The sequence below is a fragment of the Lissotriton vulgaris genome, chromosome 7, assembly GCF_964263255.1.
Source record: "Lissotriton vulgaris chromosome 7, aLisVul1.2, whole genome shotgun sequence".
Classification (NCBI taxonomy): domain Eukaryota; kingdom Metazoa; phylum Chordata; class Amphibia; order Caudata; family Salamandridae; genus Lissotriton; species Lissotriton vulgaris.
In genome coordinates, this window is record NC_141695.1 from 1776978851 (window position 1) to 1777001397 (window position 22547).

Genomic DNA, 22547 nt, shown 5'->3' on the forward strand with positions numbered 1-22547 from the left:
AGTCTGTTGGGAGAAGCTGAGTTTACTATCATTGATGTTTTCATTCATGGTTCTCTTTGCTATTTGAAGTTACAACCTATGATGATTTAGGTTATTTTTGCGGATCTGTTACTAGTGGAAGTTACAGTATAAGATGATTGAGGTTTCCATTGGTGAATCTTTTTGCTATAGCCTAGACGAGAAATTGTCAGTTTTGTACTATATACTTCTGTCTGTTGGTTCCCTGGAAGATGCTGTTGGGTTCAGCTGGCCTTAGCAAGTCCTGTCATGAACTGCTTGAAATGTTGCAGGCGCTGACCTCTTGGTGATCCCTTTGCCTTTAAAGCTCTGTCTGGAGAGGGGCAATCTCCTGCCTCAAAGATAACTGCTCGTACTGCCATGTTGTTCCTCAAGTTATTGACATTGCCAGGGAGAGCTCACCTCCCTTTCTGGGTACAAATATTGTAGAGGGAGCCCACCTCCCCCTTGAAAGATATCTTGGAAGTAGCTGCCAATGCAGACACAAGATTTTTCAAGAAAATTAGAAAGATCTGAATTTTGGAACGAGAACAAAATGTATGGTGCAGATAGAACCCTGGAAAATAAAGCCTCTTCATCTTTTAAAAAGGAACTGATACGAAACCTGCAGGTATTCAGTTTGATAATACCAACCAAGTAGATCAAGAAGAAAGTTTAGAGATATGCAAAGAATGTATTGTTGATAAATTGGACTTAAAAGTGTGATGGTAACTCTGGGTTGTCTGCTTCCTCTCTCCCCATTTACCCTTTCTGTTCATGAGCTGTAGAGTGTTTAGCTGCTACTTTTAGTGATCCTTTCTGATAGCTCGACAGGAGTGATGGCATGAATGTCACTCTAGCAACACAGCTGAAGTTTGTACAGGTCACTTACCTTGACATGTCCACTTCTGTCGAAGGTTTTGTATGAAGAGGATTGAGCAAAACTACTCCCAATGACCACAGAATGGTTGCAGAGGATATGATGTGCTCCACTGTTGCTACTCTGCATTCAGCAGACTCTTCCTCTCCCATACAGGGTTGATGTACTCTTGCTAGCATGGTGAGGCCCGCCAGCCCAGTCCCCAATGTTGTGCTGTGTGCTTGGAGGTGGAGCAGTACCAGTTAGTCATTTTGCCTTACCAGTTTTTTGTGCAAGTTCATCCAGTAATGAGTCAGAAAGCAGCACATCTCTCCTGTCTGGTATTTTGTGTTTTGTCGTATTCTTGTACAGCAGGATCTCGTGGCGGCGGCTGCAGTTAAAAGCTGTCTGATGAACCGATGTGGCATGGTCTTATTTCCCTGAAATGACTGCTTCGATTGCCACTGTTGGTGTGGTTTTCTGACAGGCTTGCTTTACTTGTTTACACTTTTATTGGTTTTTATTCAGAATTGCAGCTTGTATTGGCTTTCTTGATGGCAGTTCCATTCAAGCAGATGCATAGTTGCCTGGGTAGACTTCCTACTCTGAATACATCATTAGTGGCAGAAAAGTCTACTTGTACTATACCGAAACCCTTGTGCCCTCTCAGAATGTATATCTATCATCGTTTTCTCTCTTGATAATTTGGTTCTTTGTACCTGCCCCTAAATGTCACCTAGGATAGTCTGTTTCATATGGGTGAGTCGGTTTCCCTTTCATTTGCCTTTCATCCTCCCTGTCCAACCAAAGAAGTAACTGCATAAACTAGAACCCAGATGTGGTGGGTTATACTACATTGGCCACAACAAGAAGATGACTGTTGGACCTGGCCTCGTGGCGTGGTTCCCCCCGTTCCTCAGTGTCCCGTTAGCCCAGCCCTGCACCCCGAAACCCCTGGTCTTCCCGTTCTGTCCGCTCGCTCCCTACACGACCCTACCCACGGACGAATTGAATTGAATTGAAAAATAATTTATAATGCGCAGAACAATAACCCGCAGGTATCAAGGCGCCTATCCCCGCATGCTCCTCCCGGTACCGGGCACCCTGAACCTGCATCACCCCATAGGGCCACAGGCCGCCATTACCCTTCCCGAGGTCCCTGACTCCATAGCCTTGCCCGACCCTGGTCCCAGCGAAACTTAGGCTGCAGATGCGCCAGGCCCGGCTGGGGGTAAAGGGTTTCCTGAGTGAGATAGGACCAAAGTTTCGATTGCACCTCCGGCCTCCCCTGGGGGACTAGTTTCTCTCACACCTCTGGCCTTCCCCCGTGGGCTGGTTTCGATCGCACCTCTGGCCTCCCCGTGAGCTGGCTCCAGACCCTGCTGGGCGTCTGGGAATCCCCGGACGCATCTTCAAGAGGATCAAAGGACCAGCCAACGGAACTCCCCGACGACCAGCCCCGAGGCATTAGATCTCCGCCTGCTAGGGTCCGGACATCAAAGGGCCAATGCGCTATATCAAGGGGCGCCCAAGAACTAGCGGGCAGTTGTATCCTGGACAAGAGAGCCCCGCTGATCTGATCGTGGCTCAACCCCTTGAGGAGAAGACTGAACTTTGGAACTCATCGAGCCCTGCTGGCGCTGTCGCGGCTCATTCTCGTGAAGACTGAACTGGAACCTCTGAGCCCTGCTGACCTAGTCGCGGCTCTTCCTTGAAACTCAGACATTCACTGAACACCCTGAGCCCTGCTGTCGACGTCGCGGCTCCTCAAGAACTGACAGACACTCTGTTCACTCCGGATCGAGCCCTGCTGACCTCGTCGCGGCTCGAGGAGAAACTTGGTCCGGCTGGACCATCGACGCTACCAACACAACCTGGAGCGAGAGGAGTGAGTACAGCAGCTGGTAAGACCACCACCGCCCGTATCCCCCGGCTCGAGGATTGAGAGCTGTGCGCAGGGTACGCTTCGTACTGGCCTGATACTGAGACTGTCCCGCTTCCTTGCTCCTTATAACCGAGACTTTACGATCCCTCGATCGCTTGTAAATAAGTGTTCATTTTGCCTAAAGCTCTACTGTTGATAAAGAACTTACTTACTGAAATCCACTGTGTGGTGTCCGTTCATAAGTGTGGTGTGAGCTCAGTGTGTACGATCTTAGACCCGGAGTCCTCCCCAGCGAGGACTTCACGTTGGGACTCGGCAGTATTCCTGGAAGAGGTGGATCACGGGAAGGTCGGGAGAATATATTCTGACCCCCCCTGAGAACGCCCCTTCTGAAAATGACCAGCTCTGTGTAGGCTTCACCACAGCTATAATGTGACCAGATGCATCATTTTGTGTAAGCTCACACTTTATCAGGATCTGCTATGTGTTGGCCAGAGATATTGTTCCGAAGCATTGGTGTCCATCACCCAGGGCCATGGCTGCTTCCAAGACTCATCAGGTTACACGGTCATCTTTGCATATTCAGATCCACACCTTTTCACATTGGTCAAGCTCTTCTTCCTGCACCCAGATTCTGTAGCGAAAAACCTTTTACATGCTCGAGATGCTAAAAGGCTGCCTATGTGCCACATTCACGGAGCTCATTTTTAGGTAAAATGAAGAAAAACATTTTTTGAAGCCTTTGCCTAACATTACATGGCCATCTGTATCATCTGCTCACTAGGCTCCCCTTAGTGGAGAGCATGTGTATCTGCCAACACGTGTCACTAACAGAATAAGCTATTTCACCTGTAAGCACTGGTGGAGCAATGATTTTTAGAGTGGGGTGCAAACCAATAACTTCACCTCACGAAAGGCAAAAGGGGTTGTTTGAAATTGTTTCTTTGAAAACACAAAAACTGCAGTGAGATTGATTTGAAGGACCCCTTTATTATTCATCTAAATTCTTTCGAACTTCAAGGCTCCTCCGACCCATAGTTTCAGTACCACTGCCTTTAATAATCTGTTTGTAGTGTTGTGTGATTGCGAGAAAGTTCTCTTTTGCATGGCTATTTCCCCACCTTTTGCCTGGGTTTTATGTGGTTTCAAATGTAGTGCACTGGGTTCCTGCCAACCAAGTCCCCTGTGCCAGTGTCCCTTTCCTAAAGCAAACCCCCAGTTGGTACTTCTGCCCCCTGTAAGACCCTAGTAAATGGTACCCTGGGTACCTAAGGCCTGGGAGCTGAAAAGGGTCCCTTGGGACCCCCCCTCACTGGGACCATGTCACTTCCCTTGCAGCCTGCATTCCCCTGTGAGAGAAAGTCGATACGTCCCCCTGCCTGAGTGCCATGCCAGCAGACACTGCATAACAGCCTAGGTAAGTCACTCCTCTAGCAGGCCTCACAGCCAGAAGGCAGAGTGCACTATGCTAACATTTCCTAATGTTGTAAGTCCATGTGAAGCTATAGAGTGCATGGGCTGGCACTTGACAATTCGAGTTCCACAGCACCATGATGGCTTTACTGAATATAGGAGTGTTTGGTACCAAACTACACCTCTCAGTAAATCCACACTGATGCCAGTGTGTAATTTATTGTACCCTGTACCCAGAGGGCACCTCGGAGGTGCCCCCTGAATCCCTACCAACCCAGGTGTGGTCTCTGAACGCTGGGCCAGTACTCGAAGAGGAAAGCTTCAACGGCATACCCCCTTTAAAATGCGACTCCCCCCATTCCCCCCCCGTTCGTGTCTGCTGCTAGTAGCAGATGGCTGCCCCTGGTTTACACCCCACCCCCACTTTGGGTGGGAAAATTAAAAAAGATAAGTGTGCCCACCTTTGCCAACCCCATCCCTAAGGTGGTGGAAGCGAGGTAAAGAACAGCTTTCTGTCCACTCCATCTTAAAGATGAGGGGGGACCCTTTCAATTACAGCTAGGTTTATGCCCCTCCCACAGGAAGGTGTCATAATACAGGGTGTAGTCACTTCAAGTAAGGTGCCCATTGACACTACGTGCTACTCACCTAAAATGCCTCCTAAATTTAGTATTTCGGTGGCTCCCCCAGATCTGCGACGACATAAGGCCAGCAGCAGAAGCCAGAAGACAACTACCTTGGCCCCGCCCCACCGGCCTGTCTCCAGCTTCGATGACCCTGTGACCTGTCTTATAACAGCGACCTCTGAAACCCCTAGAAGGACTGTTGCCTTTGAAAAAGACTCCAATCTCCAGTGGACCGCGGACCTGTCCAGAAGAAAAAGACTCCAAGGACTCTGGATCCAGGCGGGTCCACGTCCCCAGCTCGCTCTCTTCCCAACCCACACGGCCAGAGTCTGAGTGGCTCGCCTGTGCAGTGAAGTCTCCCCGGCGATCCTCCACGGCAGCACCTGTAGTGTGAATCGAGAGGCTCCCCCCAACAAGCTCCGGTAAGACGACTCCATTGAAATGCACCCCTGCACCCGAAGCCCCTGGGCCTTTGTGAACTGATGGTGCCACTACCACCCCCTACATCCCAACTTATCTCTGCTGTCCTTGGTCTCCCACCAGGCCTGCAGCCTCCTTTCCTTCAAAAGAATCCTCATTGAAAGCCATTGGGCGCTCAATGTCTAATTTGCACCCTGCCGCCTCTGTGCCGCTAGTGCTGCTCTGTGCCCCCCTAACCCCCCCCTCCCCAAACCCCCGCTTGTGCTTGCCCCCAAAGCTTGGCCCCTGCAACCGATTTACTAAACTGCCAGCAGTTTGACTCCAGGCACCGTCTGTCTCCATGGGAAAGTGTTTGGTCGAACTCGGATTTCGACCTCTGCACCTGGCCGCCCCTGTGCTGCTGGTGGTGCAGTGTTGGTACTTTCCTGACCCTTGCTGACATTTGCCTCCGAAGACTCAGCTTGTAAGATAAACACTTAGCTGTATGTTTTTAAGTGTCGATTTTTGCAAAGTATAAAGTACTTCTATTTAAAAACTTACCTGATTACAAAGACCTGGGTCTTAAAATAAAGTAGAACAAGTATAATTTTATAAAATTGGTCTCGATCTTCTTCTTGGGTCCTGTGTCCTTTATTGATCACGGTTGTGCAATAAATGCCTTACACTCCTCTGTTAGGCCTAAGGCTGCTCGCCCACACCACCACTAATAGAGCATGTTGGGTTTTACATTGAGCCTTGTACACTTTTGGTGAACTCTGGACTCTGTGCACGGTATAACCACCCAGTGATAATCTCATATACAGAGCCGGCATTCTTCTGTGTTCTAGATTAACATGCGCCCAAACACCGCCTCGCTTTTCTCTCTTTCCACAGCGTTTCGAAATGCAAAGAGCGCTTTTCGTTGACACTGCACTCTACTTACATGGCTCGCCCATTGAGCGTAAAGTAATCTGATGTGTAGTCGTTATCCTGGTGGATTGTGGACTAAGGGAGGAGACACAAAATGTCTTGAGTATCACTAATCTTCAAAGAAAACGAGTTGCATACTTTGAGGCCAAGCATTAGATGGCCTGAGTACGCTGAGCATGTGAACGCTGCAAAGATGTGGTTAGAGTAAAACTCACTTTCTTTCTGACCAGGAGGGTGGTTGCCTCTCCTGCCCAGGGCAGGGCACACCTCTAGTCTGCTTTGTTAGAGTCCACCACTAAATTGCAAAGTCTCAAGTGGAGCCTCTCTCAGGGTTCGTGCCTCCAGTCTCCTGAAAAAGGAAAGGTATCCGGTTAAAGATGACAAAACCCGTCTCAGGGTGGCTGTAGTATCATTGAAGAACCACTGCAGAGGTCATTGGACGCCAAGAGAGAAAAAGCTCTACCTGTAGCCAAACTGTGTTATGAGGAACAGTAAACAAATGTGATCCATCTGAAACAAGGTGTAATTCCACTTGGTGCTCTGCTGTTTGTGTTAGACAAAATATGGACAATGAGATGGGCACGTAACGTGATTTTAAAATTGCCAGAACACTTTCTCAAAATAATTTAATTCCACGGTTATTAGGCACAAAAATGTGAAATTAATTTTTGTTTAAATGAATTTTCGACTTTTCAAGGTAATTCTTTAGCACTGACCTCTCTTTCTTTTTTTTAATAGAGCGTTCTGAGCTGATGGAGTTACATGCAAGAGTGGAGTGTGGCTTTGGAACAGCAGTTGAAACTGTGGGATTTTTCCCTAGATGCTGTCATCCCCGCGTCAGGTGGACTTTCCCTTTTTGTTGATGACAAGGAAGGGATCGCTGTGTTTCTCATTGTTTCCTCCCCTGGTTCTTGTGTTGTGCATTTGGTCTCTGGTGCAGTTGGATTTCCAGTATCCTGGTGAAGGACTTTGCATTCTCCTCTGATTCCAGCATGGCGGCGCGGAGCTCCAGTGTCCTGGCATCCTTGTGTCCTGCTGTATGAGTTGCATTTTCAGGTGCCTTCCTGCCACTTCAAGCTCTGAAACTTCTGCTCTTTGGACGTATAATGTGATTGGGACATGGATCATGTCTCGTGTTAGCTGCTCACCAGCCCCTGACCGAATTTCTAAACAGCAATAAGACCATAGGAGCTTGCTCTAGCCTCCTGTAGAAAAGACATTCTCACAGGATGTTGTCCTATGAGACTCTGCCACAAGAAGTTGCTGTCTGTTCCATGGTGGATTAAAATTGTCTTTTTTACTTGATCTTATCAAGCAAATGCGTGGAAAGGAATAAAGCGCATTGAGTACAGCAGTGTATGCATTTTTGTAATGAAAGAAACTAGAACTTGAGCTTCACTGCATTTCAATGATACTCATTGGCTGTGACTTATTTCATTGTGTGAAGTGTTGCTTCCGTGTGTACCACTGAACTGTCAAATGAAATGTTTACAGTACAAGAGCTTAATTTGTACAATGGAGAACTTTTTATGCTGCTCTGTGACTCTTTGTTGCTGTAGACAGTGTGAGCTATTTATAGGCCCTGTCTGTATAAAGAGAATATGTTCTGCTTATTTCACATGGTAGCAGGTAAATCACCTGAGACCAATGCTCATGGTGGGAAAAATGTGAGGCTCATATTACAGCATTAGGACTTTACCCTTTACAGCCAGAGCATAGGTTACTGAGTTTATGATAAAAACTACGTTGGGAAAAACTGAAGCGGGCCCCACTGAATTCGCTTTTTTGCTGCCCCTGTAGACTTGCCAAAACTCCTACAGAGAACCGTCTTTGCAAAAGTATGACTAAACACAAGAATATCCTTGTATGGATGAACTACAAGGACCAGCACCAAAAACTTATGGTGATCACACACTTCACAAGTCCTTTACGATAACATTATAATTGCAGACGGAGTAAACTCTTCAGCGAAGGCAAAAGAGGATGTAATTATCGAGAAGAGAATGGAAGGTAAGCACTGTGAGTGACACTGAAGGCAAACTATTCCAAGCTGGAGAGCGCACATGGGGACATGGATAAGAGTGGCAGGGATGGTAATGTGTGCTTGTTACTTATCTTCAGTAACCGGCTATTTGTAACATGGATTGGCTGCAGATACACATGCTATGCACTCTCCTGCCCTCTAGTTTTGGGCTCAGAATGTACAACTTGTTCTTTTCTATGAAGTCTTTTTAGTTCTCGCCTAGACAACGCTTGCGCGGTCTCTTCCAGACATGCGGTCTTCAGGTATAGACTTGAAGCTCCTCCCATCTTTTCAATTGGCTCCTCCTAGTGTCCTTTGTAAATGGATGCTTTTGATTTGTCAATAGGCTTAATAGTCCCTCCTTATTACCTCCTTTTGTAACCTATCATGAGGACTGGCCCTTTTACATGTTACACTGTACTTTTTATGTACACTCTGAGCAGCATTTTCTTAAATGACTTTCTCCTATTGCAGGCATGGCATGCTTCTCTGCAGCTGTTTTTTTTTAAGCTGCTCAACAGTGCTTTATCTTTGCTTATGATTTTGCTTCAAGAATGGAGGCCGTGCCATTAAAGCACCGTGGTTCTAAGCTCCTCCTTACTTCTTTTTTCAAAGGCAAGGCAACTTTAAGTTCCAGAATGGTAGTCTCATATTGTTATGCGCAGCTAAATTAAACCAGTTAACATAAACTTAATGGTGCATGCAGAGCTCACTGCCCCTCATCCCCTTCCTGCCCCTTTCCCTACCCGTCCCTGGTGCCGCACTTTAGGTTTTAGCATGGCGCCCACTTTTATATTAACACCTTGGCTGCTAAGGGGTTTTCCCGCTGTGCGCTGGAAAGTGATGTATACCATTGTTCATGACAAGGTCAACTAGTCATACGCACAGGGCAGGTAAAACCCATGAAGAGTTGACCTTGTCATGAGCACTGAAGGGGTTAACAATACGGGTGCCACGCTTAATATTTTAGCAGCCCACCACTTTAATTTTTTTAATTGGCATAGTACCCACTTTACGGGCCACCATTCGCATAACTTCTCTGCACTGGCGCCGTGCTTTAAATTTAAGCTTGGCGCCTGCTTTCATATTCTCTCTCTGCTTCCGTCTCTCGTCTGTGTCATTAGCATTTATTATCTGAAAGGGATTATTAGTTATTGATTCCGTACCTTAGAAATACCCCCAGGCGTCCGACTGGATCCTGAGAATTTTTTTTCAGCAATACCCCTTTGTGTTGGTACTGGCGTCAGTCGACTCTGCGTCCAGCATCGTGGTCACCGGTGTGATGTCGCGGTGTCTACTTAGACGCTGGCCCTGCGTGCTGACTTCAGGTTTTTTTCTTTTTCCGGACCAGCCTAGCGCAGATTGGGAGAGAGTTTGCCCCTTAGTCATTTTTGGATTAAGCTTTTTCAACTTTGTCGACGTCTTTTTCTCGAGTCTCCAACTCCTGGTGCACGAGGGATGTTCCATCGCCGGACCGGATTCAAGCCTTGTGACTCTTGTCTCAAACTGATGTCTATGACAGATTTTCACCTCGTGTGTCGCGTGACCGACTATCAGGCCATGAATCCAAAGTCTTTGCGGGACCAGTCCCGGAAGCTTTTAGAGGCCTGGCAGTCGGCTCTGTGTTGCTCCTGGTCTTGCTCAAGGGGAAGGTCTTGAGACCGGTCGTGGAGCTACCACACCTCGTCCAAGTCTTTGCACTCCTTGGGTAAGTCGAAGCACGAGAAGAAGGTGAAGAAGCACAGTCGCTCTTCCCCTTCTCCCTGTTTGTCGGCTGACGTGACGTTGGAAAAGGAGCGTCGTCACTCTAAGGCTCCATCCCTAGTGCCTGATTCAGGGAAGAATCTGTGCCTCCACAGCCATTTCCGGGAGCCAGGGCATCCCCTGCCCAGCTTCGTGCATTTTATGTAGCCCTTCATTCCTTCTTTGGGCTGGTGGTCTCCGCTGGCGCATCTTCGGGCCCCGCGGAATCGGTTGGGGGCCCAGGGCCTTCGATGCCGCCGGTTCTGGCCCTGACGCCACAGAGTCCCCATGAATCCAGACCTAGATCCAAATAGAAGCCGGTCGACCTTACACGAGATGGACCCAGATCGACATCCAATCCGACGCCAGAGGGTGCTTTTTTGCCCTTGTTCATCCCAGGTGTTCCCCATCACTCTGAGGGTGATGAGGAGGACTGAGAGGGGTTGATGGACACTTTAACAGGCCAGCTGTAAGAGCTGGACAGGAGAGAGGAATTGGGTGACACCAGTGGTCTGGATACTTCCCCTGACCATTGCATGCTTTCTCCCCCTACCATGGCTACGGAGTCAAGAGCGTCCTTTGCAGTGGTGGTGCGTATAGCAGCCGAGGTGCTTCAACTGGTGGCAATTTCCTCTGAACCCCACTTGTCTTTCTTTGAAGCCCTCATGGACGTCTTTCTGGGCACTTGGGACAGACGATTGCCCACTGCCCGGCTCAGGATGATCCCATTTTTCTCTCCCAGTACCCTTCTCCCAAAAGCTTGGTGGTCCAAGCCTCTTCTTCCAAGGGCACTTTACCTTCCGCACCCCGGATAGGGAATCCAAGAAGTTGAATCATCATGGGATGCGTATGTTCTCTTGCTCCAGCTTGGCGCTGTGGTCCGTGAATACTGCATGCCTCTTGGGCCGCTATACCCATACAGTCTGGGATACGGTTGTGCAGGTGCGGTGTACAACCCTTACAACACAACTTTTACAACGACCTACCATTACAACGGAACTTTTACAACGCAAAAACTTTTACAACGCATGTATTTACAACGCATTTTTTTACAACGCATGTACCTTTACAACGCATACCATTACAACGTAAGTATTGGTAAGTATATAATTATATTTTAAATGTTATATGTTTGGGGTAAAGGGGTATTTTTAGGGTTCAGGGTCAGTTTTTAGTTTTTGGGTAACGGGGTATTTTTAGGGTTCAGGGTCAGTTTTTTAGTTTTTAATTTTTGAGTAAAGGGGTATTTTTAGGGTTCAGGGTCAGTTTTTAGTTTTTGGGTAAAGGGGTATTTTTAGGGTTCAGGGTCAGTTTTTAGTTTTTGGGTAAAGGGGTATTTTTAGGGTTCAGGGTCAGTTTTTAGTTTTTGGGTAAAGGGGTATTTTTAGGGTTCAGGGTCAGTTTTTAGTTTTTGGGTAAAGGGGTATTTTTAGGGTTCAGGGTCAGTTTTTAGTTTTTGGGTAAAGGGGTATTTTTAGGGTTCAGGGTCAGTTTTTAGTTTTTGGGTAAAGGGGTATTTTTAGGATTCAGGGTCAGTTTTTAGTTTTTGGGTAAAGGGGTATTTTTAGGGTTCAGGGTCAGTTTTTAGTTTTTGGGTAAAGGGGTATTTTTAGGGTTCAGGGTCAGTTTTTAGTTTTTGGGTAATGGGGTATTTTTGGGGTTCAGGGTCAGTTTTGGGTTTTTGGGGTACAGGGTAAAAATTAATTAAAATTAAATTTAAATGAAATTAATTAAATGAAATTAAATTACATTAAATTATATTTTTTTCAATTAATTTACGATTATAAAATTAATATATACTTACCAATACTTACGTTGTAATGGTATGCGTTGTAAAGGTATCTGCGTTGAAAAAAAATGCGTTGTAAATACATGCGTTGTAAAAGTTTTTGCGTTGTAAAAGTTCTGTTGTAATGGTAGTTCGTTGTAAATGTATACGTTGTAACGTCATACATCCTGCAGGTGTTGCCTCAGTGCCCGGAGGAGGCCTGGGCCATTCTCTCCCAGACAGTGTTGGATGGGAGAGATGCAGCCAAATTCCCGACCCAACTTGGACTGGATATTTATTTTATTTTATTTTTGCAATTTTTAAAGCGCGCAAATACCCGTACGGGTGTCTTGGCGCTAACCGCTGACTTTCTGGGCAGAATGATTGCCACGTCGGTAGCCCTTTGACGCCGCGCCTGGTTGAGCAAGTCTGGTTTTTCGGGGGATGGTAAAGTAACCTTGCTGGACATGCCCTTAAATGGACGTCACCTTTTTGGTGACAAGGTGGAATTGGCACTCAAGCATTTTAAGGATTATCTGCTACGGCCAGTTACTTAGGCCTCGCTTCGTCCTCCTGTCCCCACAATCTGCCTTTCAACCCTTTCATAGATACGGAAGGGGCACCTCACCACAACTGACCCAGTCCAGCCACCGGCACATGCAAGCTGCCCAGCCTCTGCGTGGCCGTGGACTTGGGACCCAGCAACACGGGTCTGAGAACCAGGGGGCGGACTAGTCCCCCTTATTACCCCCCCCCCCCCCCCTCCAATCGGCAGCAACATCCAAACCCTCCTAGTCTGACCTTTCCGGGCCATCAGCGGCCAGTGGGGGGCAGGATTCGCCACCATCTCCCCCACTGGCAATCTATCTAGTCAGACAGGTGGGTTTTGCAGATATTCTGAAGGGGCTACTCCCTCCTCTTCAAGACTACCCCTCCCTCCATGCCACCGCCTCTCAATCGCATGTAAGAAGATCATTTGGCGCTTCTCCGCCAGGAAGTCTCCGCTCTCTTGGCCAAGGGAGCTATTGAGAGGGTACCTGCGCCAGAAGTAGATCTTGTTTGCTATTCCTGCTACTTTCTGGTGCCCAAGAAGGACAAAGGCCTGCATCCTATCTTAGACCTCAGAGCCCTCAATCGCTTTCTCCAGAAGGAGAGTTTCAAAATGCTAAGGTTGGCTCAGGTCCTCCCTGCCCTCGACTCTGGAGACTGAATGGTGGCGTTGGACTTGCAGGACGCTTATTTTCACATCCCCTTTCTGCCAGCCCACAGATGTTACCTGCGGTTCACGGTAGGCCACAAGCATTTTAAATTCACTGTGCTCCCCTTCGGCCTTACCAGTGCCCCTCGGGTATTCACGAAAGTGATGGTGGTGGGCGCTGCGCAGATCAGGGAGTTCCAGTCTTCCCATAGCTTGATGACTGGCTGTTGAAGGTGGGCTTGGCCCAGGCAGTCATCTCCCACCTCCAGACTACGGCTGACCTCCTACATTTGCTGAGGTTTACTATCAACGTGCCAAAGTCACACCTGAATCTCCCTTTCATCTGGGCTGTTCTGGACCCAGTGTAGTTTTGGGCCTATCCTCATGAGCAGCGAGTCCGGGATATTCGGGTTATACTGATGTTTAAGCCTCTATCCTGGAGAGAATGACCCTGAGGCTGCTGGGCCTCACAGCCTCCTGCATCCTGCTGGTGGATCATGCCAGATGGCATATGCGGGCTCTGTAGTGGGACCTGAAGTTCCAGTGGGCGCAGCATCAGGGGAATCTTTCCAAATACGTCCGGATCTCTGAGGGAACTGCGCAACAACTGCAGTGGTGGTTAACGAACCAGGATGGGGTCAGTCGCAGACCTCTCTCCCTTCCCCAACCAGACCTCACAGTGGTGACCTATGCATCACTTCTGGGATAGGCAGAGATCAGAGGCGTGCGGTCTCTGGCAGAGTCTGGTCTCCATTTCAACCTGTTGGAGCTCCGGGCGATTCGCTTGGCACTGAAGGCATTCCTTCCCTCCCTCAAGGGGAAGGCAGTGCAGGTAATCCGACTACACCACCGCCATGTGGTACTGCAACAAACCAGGTGAGGTGGGGTTGTGGACCCTTCGTCAAGAGGCTTTTCGCCTTTGGACATGGCTGAAACATCAGGGCTTACTCTGGTCATTCAATACGTGGCAGGTTCTCTGAACGCCAGGTCGGTCGAACTCAGCGGTAGGTGCATGATGGATCACGAATGGCATCTTCACTCAGAGGTGGTGCAAGGTCTCTTTCAACCATGGGGAGATCCTTGGTTGGCCACCAAGGAAAACGGGCAATGTCAGCAGTTCTGCACGCTGGAGTTTCCGAGGCGGCACTCGCACGGCAACTATTTTTGTCACAAGTGAAGCTATGGCCTCCTGTACCCTTTTTCCGGCTTTTACCACTTCTGCCCCAAGAGCTGAAGATCAATCGTTACCGGGCCCAAGTCATTCTGTGGCACCGGACTGGGCATGAAGAGTCTGGTACCCTGAGCTCCTGAGCATGGCCATCGATCCTCCGATCAGACTCCCTCTTCGGTAGGATCTTCTGTTGCACCAGCAGGGGATAGTCCTCCACCCAAACCTGTCCAGCCTCCACCTCCTTGCGAGGAGATTAAGTGGCGACAGTTGACAGCTTTTGACCTTCCTCCTGATGTCTATCATTTTATCTTGGCAGCCAGGCGTCCCTCCACTAAGAGGGTATACGCCTGTCGATGGAATACGTTTGTGGCATTGTGCACAGCAAAGGCTATCGATCCCCTTTGTGCTCCTCTTTCTGAGGTTCTTTTGTTCCTTCTTTCTTTGGCCCAGCAGGGCCCTGCTCTAGGCACTCTAAAGTCTACCTGGCAGCCATTTCTGCATTTCATCGGCTGCCAGATCCGCCCTCTATTCAAGTCACCTATTGTAATTCGGTTCTTTAAAGGCATTATTAATCTGTCATTCATCTCCTTTCATAATTCCTCAGTGGGACTTGAATCTTGTCTGGACGTACCTTATGTGCGCTCCCTTCGAGCCTCTTCACAATTGTCCTCTCAGGCTTCTCACTCTGAAGACTGCCTTTCTTGTTGCCCATCACATCTTCTCGCAGAGTGAGTGAGCTTCAGGCTCTTCTAAACATCCTTTTTTTTCAGTTCATCCGGACAAAGTGGTGCTTCGAGTGAGACCCTTGTTCCTTCTTAGTTGTCACTCCCTTTCACTTCAGGCCACCTTTTTCCTGCCTCTGCACTATTCCAAGGAGGCGGAGTGACTTCTCCGCCTGGACCCGAAATGTGCGCTGTCTTTCTACTTTGACTGCACGAAGGAGTTCCTGGTGGACGATCAACTCTTTGTTGGCTGTGTGAGTGTCAAAAAAGGTAGGGCTGTGCAAAAGAGTACTATCTCTCGATGTGTCGTCTTTTGTATCAAGATTTGTTATGCTTTGGCTAAAAAGGAAATTCCAGTGGGGCTGCGCGCTCATTCCACTAGAGCTATGGTAGCCACCACTGCTTTGTCGCAGGGAGTCCCACTCATCGGTATCTGCCCGGCAGCAACTTGTGAGTCTGTGCACACGTTCACCAGACATTACTGCCTGGATAGTCCAGTCTGCACGTGTGGCTAGTTTGCCCGTTCTGTCCTCAAGGTTTATCCGGTGTGAACTTGTTTCGCAGACCCGCCTCCAGGGATGGTATTACTGGGGTATCTATTCTAAGGTAAGGAATCTATAACTACAGTCTCTTTCAGATGAACAAGTTGCTTAACTTTTTGCAGCGATGTATCTGTAAGAGACCTATATTATAGATTTATTACTGCCCCACTCATCCTTCCGCTCTGCAAACTGACTTCTACGGTTAGGGACACCATTATAGGGCCCTAGTGTGGCGTACCGGTGGTCACGGTCTTTCATGGCACTGCGCTTCTGGTGTCAAAAGTAGGGTTAGAACTGACGTCAGCGCACAGGGGTGGCATCTAAGTAGGCACTGCAACGTCATCCCGGCGACCACAACGCTGACGACTGATGCAGAGTCAACTGACGTCACCTACCAACGCGCAGGGGTATTGCTGAAGAAAATTTCTCCAGATCCAGCCAGACACCGTGGGTAATTCTAAGGTAAGGAATCTATAACTAATATAGGTCTCTTTCAGGTACATCATTACCAAAGGTAAGTAAATTGTTCTTCATTTATGATTTCTTTTTTTGTAACTCACTCTGCCCGACTCTCCACGACTTGTCTTTCCTTTTTGCTTTTCTCACAGCCCTGCTTCCACGCTGCTGCCCCTTTCCCTCCCTTTCTCTCCCCTTGACAGATGGCACAGTACACAGACAATCCGAGAGAGCACCAAAGGCAGTTTCATTATGTCTGATTGTCAGGAAACAGTGTTGCCAGCATTTGCTCTCCCCAGAGGCACTCCAGATTACGAACATTGATAAAACCCAGTCGGGTTAATATCTGGTATCCTTTGTAGTAGGACTCCAGAACTTCCTAAGATGGCCGCCGAAGTTGCCATAAGGTTCTATTGTTTCCTGTGCAGTCTAGTGTATGTAGGAAGTGCGCAGCGTTTGAACTGCGTACTTCAACGAAGTTCGTTTCGGAAGAAGCACCTGGGTTTCGCCGCGCCTCGTCTGTCTTTCCTGACGGGAGTCGGCAAGTTATGAGAGGAGTTCTCCGCGTCAATATATCCAGATGGGAGTAACTTGTAGTTTAGTCTCAGTAAGAGAAGTTCCGAGTTAGTTCACTCCTCGTCAGCAATTCTGACGGGAGCAGCATATTTACCAGTTACTTTAACATTTCAGTCAGAAAGGACTATATTCAAGTTGCAGTCTTCTTAGGGTTAGAACCTACATAGCCATTAGTAAGAAAGCAGTTCCTGTGCAGCAGAGAGGGATATCGTCGAAAGCGGAGAGAAGTATCTTCGTTCTTGGATTAGTCTTCAGCCGTCGAAGCTTCAGAGACAGTAAGACTTTATCCTGCAGTGTTCAGCAGCATTTGATTTCTTCTTCATTTCCTTGCGCTTGCCTCACTTTCCTTCCTCCCCTGTAGCTTCCTTGTACCTTTTTGCTCGTTGCCAAGAGGATTCTGTCCAGCTGCTCACCTTAAGACCAGGACAGTACTTGTGCATCGGACCTTCTCTGAACCCCATAATAAGTTGGCTACAGGAAGTCTATCAGGTACTTGTAGTGGGGATAGTCAAAGTAGGGATACAAGGTAGACCGAGAAATACATAGAATTAATTGCATTATCTCTTTCCTCAGTAAGAAGGCTTCCTGCAGACGCATTATTCAACACAGAAGAGTAGCAATACTTCAGGAAGCAGCTGGTAGGATAAGCTTTAATTAAGTCCATAAAGTCAAGTAGGAAAGTGGGTCTGTTGTGTATTCCTTCCCTCTCTATCTGTGCTTTAGGTACCCTCAGGAAGTACAAAAGAGTCCTGCAGAAGTTTCCTACCATTTAGAGGGTTGCCCGCAGCTTTCGGAGTGTCTCTTCTTATCCACTTCCCCTTCCCCGCCCTTTTAGTTACTCAGCTCTTGTAGCTGGGTCACTGGAGAGGTGGAGATTGGGACTAGCATCATTCTGCCTCTGTGAAGGGTCTGGAGCCTTCTGACACCGATGCATGTGTGCTGTAGATACACATGCTTTGAATACTCCTTCCATCTAGTGTTGGGTCTGGATGTTTGCATGTTATTTTTCTTAGAAGAAGTCAAGGTGACTGCTCGTTTCGGTGATAGAGTGCATGAGCATCGACTCCAATGTTAGATTGTTTTTTTTCCGCCATCGGGTTCGGACATGTATTGCTGCGCTCTGATTCAAAACAGTAACTCGGGATCCCTTTGGTTTGAAATTCACTCTACCCATATAGATATTGTTTTTGATTGCGTTACTATCTTCTGCGTGTCAAAGAACTTCTGAAAACGTTAATTATCCATAGAAAACTCTAACCGTGGCCTTTGGGCCTAGCTCCTACCCTGTTTCCACTCGAAGATCCTGCATTAGTCTTCCACCGATGGAACAGACGCCATTCCAAATACCTGCGCACTGATCTTCTTAAGGTTTGTAACCTTTGTCCCTCCCCAGAGCATAAAGAGGGCTGCGACGCATGTCTGTCCTATTCGAAAAAGACTCTCACAGACCGTTGCACTCTACAAAGAGACATGCAGCAACAGGCTATCGAGAACTGCCGCTATCGTCGACGAAGATGTCGAGCTAGAAGAGGTGGAGGCGTAGGCAGCGGAAGAGGCCTTTTCCACCCAGGACTCCAATTCAAAGTCGGCGATCAAGCTAGAGTCCCACGATGTTCCATCTGGACAGGGTGCCAGGAGTATCAAAGGCTTTTGCCTCTGAAACCCACTTCTACCAAGCCTAAGTCCATTGGGCCACCCCTGCCATCAGGTCATGGTAGGCACAGAGACTGATTCAAACACCCGCCTCGTAACTCTGCATGGAAACAAAAAGTCAATCCTTCAAGTTCATGCTGGAACTGAGATGATACCCCTCGATGCTGAAACATTCGGCATCGAAAGTTAAGAAAGACAAATCCAGCTTGGCACCAAAAGACAAAGATGCTCCTTTGAAGCCACTGGAGCCGATTCCGGAGAAAATGCAGCACAATCTGCATCCCAAATGGAAGACGATTCAAACTGGACACATTACCACTGCTACCGCCTCCCAAAAGAAAAATAGACCCCGATTATAGAATACCTAGTAGAAAAAGGACACATCTAGTAATCCTATTAACATCCTTCCAGCTACTCCACCAGTACCTGTCATACCAGCTTTAGACCTGTTACATATTGCACCTCCAGGGTCTCCTGATGTAGATCCAGATCTAGCAGATAACGAAGACGATGAGATACCTGACCCATGGGATGACTAACCTAGATCCACCAGGGGATACAGATCCCGATCTGTCTCCAGCCAAACTGTCCCCTCCTGATGACAACACATATCAAGAGTTCATTGCCAAAGCAGCCACTTATCATGGGGCCACTTTACATAAAGAAGGCCTAGAAGATTTACTCTTGGAAACTCTAGGAAATACAGAACATCTGTCTTTGCCCATTTTAAAGGGTATGATGAGACATGCAGACGAAAGTTTTAAGGATCCTGTTAGATCATGTATTCCAACACCTAGAGTTTATAAAAAATATGAAGCCTCTCTATCTGACCCTGTATTTATTAAGGGTCGCCTTTGGGTTCCTTAGTAGTTTCAAACGCATGTCAAAGAGCAAATTCTCAAAGCTCAGGAGACTCACCTCCACCTGATAAGGAATCAGGCTTCTGGAAAGAGAGTAGCTGCTCAATCAGCCAATCATTGGTGAATACCAACACTCAATGGCTGCTGGGTAGATACGATAGGGCACATTTGGAGGAGCTAGAAGAATTATTACAATATCTTCCAGAAGAACACAGGAGAAAAGGCCATGATCTAGTGCAAGAAGGCAAGCTTATTCTAATTCATCTATTAGATTTGCTGCAGATACTGCCACTGGAGGAATCAATCCCAGCATTCAACTAAGAAGGCATGCATGGCTTTGAATTTCTGGTTTTAAACCAGAGGTTCAACAGACTATTCTTAATGCACCATTCAACAAAGAACATCTTCGTGGGCCTCAGATTGATCAATCACTAGAAAAGATTTTAAAAAGTGACAAAAATCAACGGATGCCCTTCAGTCACCCTTAAATAAAGGTTCCTTTTGTCACTCCCTCTACAGAGGGGGCTCCAAAATAATACCACAGATGCCTCCGCATCCTTGTATAACCACTTGGCCGCTGCGGTAATTCCTCTGCGGGCTGGAGGGGGAGGCCGCGTGGCGGTGCCATGCTTGTGACGGAACCACTCTGTCACAAGCGTGCTGTGCTTGTGATGAAGTGGTTCTGTCACGGCCCTGCCCACTCATTAAAACTGCCGCACAGGTGTGGAATTGCTGCAGCGTGGGTGGGCCGGCTGTGCCGTGACAGAACCACTCCATCACCAGCACAGCGCATCCGTGGCTCGTGACGGAGTGGTTCCGTCACAAGCACGGAAGGGGATAAAGAACAGGCATAGTCTCCCTCCGCTAGAGGATTTTATAGAGGGTAAAAACTTCCAAGCTAGAGGGACACAATCACGTACCCCACCCTCTACTAACAGTGACAGGATATCAAACACCCCCTGTCCTCCTGGAACACTCATCAACTGTAGGGGAAAGATTACATCAGTTTCTACCCATTTGGTAGTCAATAATCGACAATTGGGTATTGGATAGTTCGAGGCATGTGGGCTGCTGAATTCATATCTGTGCATAGATCGCCGCCTAGTGTTGGGTCCGGATGATCGCACATTGTTGTCCTGGAAGAGTCTTCGAAGTATCATGAGATAGGTGGCTCCTCCCCTGGACTACTGTGCGCATGGGCATCGACTCCATCCTCAGATTGTTTTTTCCGCCATTGGGTTCGGATGTATATTGGTTCACTCTAGTCGGAATCGATATAAACTTTCTTAAGGCCAAAAGGCCTTTAGTTTTCTTTGTCGGTATAGTCTTGCGTTCAGTGCCTGATTCTTTCAGCGCGGTTCCGAACCGAATTCCAGAGAACCGGGTGCTTTCGACACGGAGGGCCCAGTCGACGCCACAGACCCTATCGACTGATAGGAGATGACGATGGGGCCTTTGGGGCCATGGAAGATAGCTCGAGCGAAGAGCTACCTCAGACTGACATTGGGGCAGAAACGCTTCAAAAGGCTCAGGTCGAGGTATCGCCACTAGGCCTTACCCAAGATCTTACTATGGGTTCTACGGCCCCGCCTTCGGGCTCGTCCACGGACATTGTTATTGTTATTGTTATCTGGATTTTGTATTGCGCCAAATCACCGTCCGGTCTCTAGGCGCTTCTGACAGATACAGCAACAAGAGATTGATAAGTAAGCAAGGGATTCAGATTATATCAGCCTAACTCACAGAGATCCAAAGGCATCTCTGAATAAGGTAGTTTATTCCACATTTGTGGGGCTTGGATTGAAAAGGATCTCCCGCCTTTGGTTGCCATTTTAAAGCGTGGACATGACAACAATTGGGAGTTGGAAGATCTTAAAGCTCGCTTGGGATTGTAGACTTCAAGCCTCTCTTTTATATAGGCAGGTGCCTGCCCATAAATTGCCTTATGGGCAATGCACAGGCTTTTAAATTCCACCCTTTGCTTTATGGGGAGCCAGTGTAGCTTGTGCAATAATGGGGAAGCATGGGTCTGTCTGGGTAATCTAAAAATTAACCGTGCTGCATCATTCAAGGTGACCTGCAGGCGGTTAATCAGATTTTTTGGCAGACCTAGATATAATGCATTCCCATAGTCGATCCTGGAGACTATTGTTGCCGAGACAATGGTTCTATACTTGGAAATCTAGAGATGGTGAAGGTCGGAGGAGTTTGGGGGGCCTGCGAAATAGTAGGCATATTTGGGATGTCCTTCTTAATGTCTGACAGAATGGTTGCCACTTTCTCAAGGAAGTAGCCTTGGAAGGTGTTACAATCTATCACTATATCTACCCTTTCATCCTTCTTACTTAGTTCTTTTAAGATTTTGAAAGTTTCTTTCTGGACATTAACTGCATTTTTTTATGCGGGTTTCGTAATAGTCCCCTTTAGTTGATACAATGAGTTTTTTGTATACCTTCAAAGATGTTTTATAAAGTTTGCGGTCTGTATCGTCTTTAGACTTCCTCCAGCATCTCTCAAGTTGGCGAAGCTTTCTTTTTTGATCCCTCAAAGTCGGGGTAAAGCAAGGGGCCCCTTTTTCAGCGCCCTTTATTTTCTGTATCTTTTCCGGGGCTATCTGGTTGATAGACTGAGACTGTCTAAGACTTGCCACTATGGTGTTGTAATTTTGGTCTAGATCTAAATTGTCATGTGGGCTCGTTGGCTGTTGTAAATAATTGGAAAGGGCATCGGTTAGGGTTAACTAGTCAACTTTTTTCCACTGACGCACTTTTTTAGTTTTTAACGGGAGTTTGACCTGAGGACTATCCTGTGGAACATCACACAGGAGTAGATGGTGGTCAGACCAGATACATGGTACAATGCTCGTGAGGGCCACCTCTGAAATAGAGGTCCAGATTAGATCGAGGGTGTGGCCCTTTATGTGAGTAGGGGCTTCCACAAGTTGTTCAAAGCCTAATGCGGTCATGGAGGTCTGTAACTGACGTGTCGGCAGATCTTTGTCTGCCCTGTCCCAATGGACGTTAAAAATCACCTGTCACCAAAATTTTCTTGTATCGTGTACATATATCCGATACAATAGGGGAGAAAAGTTCATAGAGTACTGAGGTACATTGTGGTGGACAATAAACAGTAAGGACGATAAAGCAGGAATTATTCAGGGTGATTTTTACTCCAAGTAAGTCTACAGAGTTTATTGTTTCAGCTAAGACTTTGGCCACTGTTAGCTGTTTTTTAAAAATAATTGCTACGCCTCCACCTCGGGCTTCGTCCGGACGATTATGCCAGATAATATCATATCCACTTGGGAGAGCAGCTATGATGTCGGGGGAGGAGTTTTCACCTAACCATGTTTCTGTAAGGGTCAATATGTCGATGGTCTCATCCTGTAAAAAAGTGAATATTTCCAGGTGATGTTTCTGAAGTGACCTAGTATTTAGGCTAGCAAGCTTCAAAGGAGATAGTTGGAGAGTGTCTCTACAGCTAGGAAAACGTAAGATGTTAAGTTCCTTTAGGATGGACAACGTTGTGGAATTTAGAATATGCCCACCAGAGTCCACTAACAGGTCACTTGCCGAGTAGGACAAACGCCTATCGACGTGCCTGGTCCCTGAGCCCGATCGAGCGCGGACGAGTGCAGACGGGCAGGACTCTGGCACGACTCCGGGTCAGGTCTGGCGCGTCCACTGTACGCGTCCGCTGCGCGGAGTCATCACCGTCCGTTTTTGT

At 47.6% G+C, this 22547-nt stretch overlaps 1 protein-coding gene across 3 annotated transcripts in view; it reads left to right on the plus strand.

The window, feature by feature from the left end:
- LOC147706660 (putative ATP-dependent RNA helicase DDX6) overlaps positions 1–7460 on the plus strand; it is a 233233-nt gene extending 225773 nt beyond the window's left edge. For all 3 annotated transcript variants that reach the window (XM_086933166.1, XM_086933165.1, XM_086933167.1), the window contains exon 14: positions 6848–7460. The gene's annotated coding sequence lies outside the window, so the exon portion shown is untranslated. The remainder of the gene's footprint in view (positions 1–6847) is intronic.
- Positions 7461–22547: the final 15087 nt, after the last annotated feature.